This window comes from Rattus rattus, chromosome 15 (genome assembly GCF_011064425.1).
Source record: "Rattus rattus isolate New Zealand chromosome 15, Rrattus_CSIRO_v1, whole genome shotgun sequence".
Lineage (NCBI taxonomy): Eukaryota > Metazoa > Chordata > Mammalia > Rodentia > Muridae > Rattus > Rattus rattus.
Window position 1 is genome coordinate 8,429,527 of NC_046168.1, and position 1,957 is coordinate 8,431,483.

Genomic DNA, 1,957 nt, shown 5'->3' on the forward strand with positions numbered 1-1,957 from the left:
ACTCACAGTCCCTGGGACCCAGGCCTGATGCTCAAAGATTCAGCAAAGATGGCAGGGCTTAAGCAGGCAGCCAAGATACAGCTAGCCGGCCGGGAAGAAACCTGGATGTTATCACCCAGTGTGGTTACCATGGTGATGGATACACCTGAGCTCACTGCAGTATTAAGAAAGCCTCTGCTTGCCTCACAGGGCTCCCTGTGGAAAAGGCTGGCAGGCGTGGGCACCGCCATGAGAACGCAAACGAGGCCAGAAGAGAGATGAGGAAACACTGTCTCCCAGAAGATGAGTTCCCAGTCTGAGAAGTGGAGGGATGGCTCAGTGGGTAAGGCACATGTGCAAGGGTATAGGTTCTGAACTCAGATCCCTATAACTCACTCAAAGCTGGAAGCAATAAGTTGTGGGTAGGGCATGTCTGTATCCTAAAGCTTCAATACCAGCCTCATTTACATAAGAGGTCCAGGGCCAACCTGGGCTACATGAGACCCTGTCCAAAAGAAGTTGATGAGGATGTACCTTATGATAGAGCACTTGTTTAGCATGTGCAAAGCTCTAAGCTTAGTCTTTAACACTACACTACACACACACACACACACACACACACACACACATTATTGAATTTACACTAAAACTAAAACAGAGCTTGGAAGCTGCCTCCCTGCTGACCAGCTTTCATATACCAGAAGGTGAGGTGAAGGCTGCTCAGGGTGGAGGGGCATCAATGATCTGCACCCTACCTGCTTTAGTTAGAACTTGCCACACAAGATGTGCCCACCAACGTTATAGTGACATGGCTATTATGAGGTAACCAACTGCTTTCAGACTGGATTTGAGACTTGCTCCACAGAAGGGAGTTCATGCCTGGTGCTGTAAACTTGGTGAACAGTCAGTGGCTGAGGAGGTCATAGACTCTAGGGTAGAAAACATAATTGTTATTCTGTCAAATCATCATGTTTTAGGCCAGATAGTGGTGGCACACATCTTTACGTCTTTAATCCCAGCACTCTGGAAGCAGCGGCAGGCAGATCTCTGAGTTCCAGGCCAGCCTGGTCTACAGAGTGAATTCCAGGACAGACAGGGCTACAGGAGAAACTATGACTCAGAGCCAAGACATTGGGTTCCAAGTATAAGCCTGCGCCCCTGGCCACTCTCCCAGTACCCTCGACCCTGCCGAGTATGACCAGAAAGACACAGGTCGAGCGCTTGAGCAAAAGGGCCTGGCTTAAATGGGAGTATCTGCTTCAGTACAATGACCTCAAACGCCAAACACACATCGAGGATCCTGCCTTGACTAGTTGGACCTATGCAAGTTCAGCATAATTTCAGACCCACTCCCAAGAACTCACTTTTAGGAGTGGTGGCAGGTTTTGGGGCCTTTCCTCTTCTGGTATTATGTTTTCAAAACAGACAGGGACAGAAAGGAAAGACTTATCTAGGAAGGAAAATTGGACAGAAAATTTAACATCTCCTACTAAGTTTGGCAAGGATGACTCTATTCTTGCATAAATAAATCTCTTATTAATTAATCACTGAAAAAACTATCTCGAGAAACCAAAGATAGATAGATAGATAGATAGATAGATAGATAGATAGAAAGATAGATAGATAGATAGATAGATAGATAGATAGATAGATAGATAGATAGATAGAAAGATAGATAGATAGATATGGTAGATAGAATAGATGATAGATAGATAGATAGATAGATAGATAGATAGATAGATAGATAGATAGATCGTGTCAAAACCTGTTTTCTACAAAGGCTTTGTTTGTGTGTTTGTGTGTGTGTGTTTGTGTGTGTGTGTGTGTCTGTGTGATTTGTCTGTATGTATGTCTGTACACCACTTGTGTCCTGGTACCCAAGGAGTCCAGAGGAGGGCATCTAATCTCCTGGAATTGCAATTACAGATGATTGGGAGCTGCCGTGTAAGTACCAGGAGTCGAACTAGGTTCCTCTGGA

At 45.2% G+C, this 1,957-nt stretch overlaps 1 pseudogene; it reads left to right on the forward strand.

The window, feature by feature from the left end:
- The first annotated feature begins 787 nt into the window (after positions 1–787).
- On the forward strand, positions 788–1,472 carry LOC116884915 (annotated as a pseudogene).
- Positions 1,473–1,957: the final 485 nt, after the last annotated feature.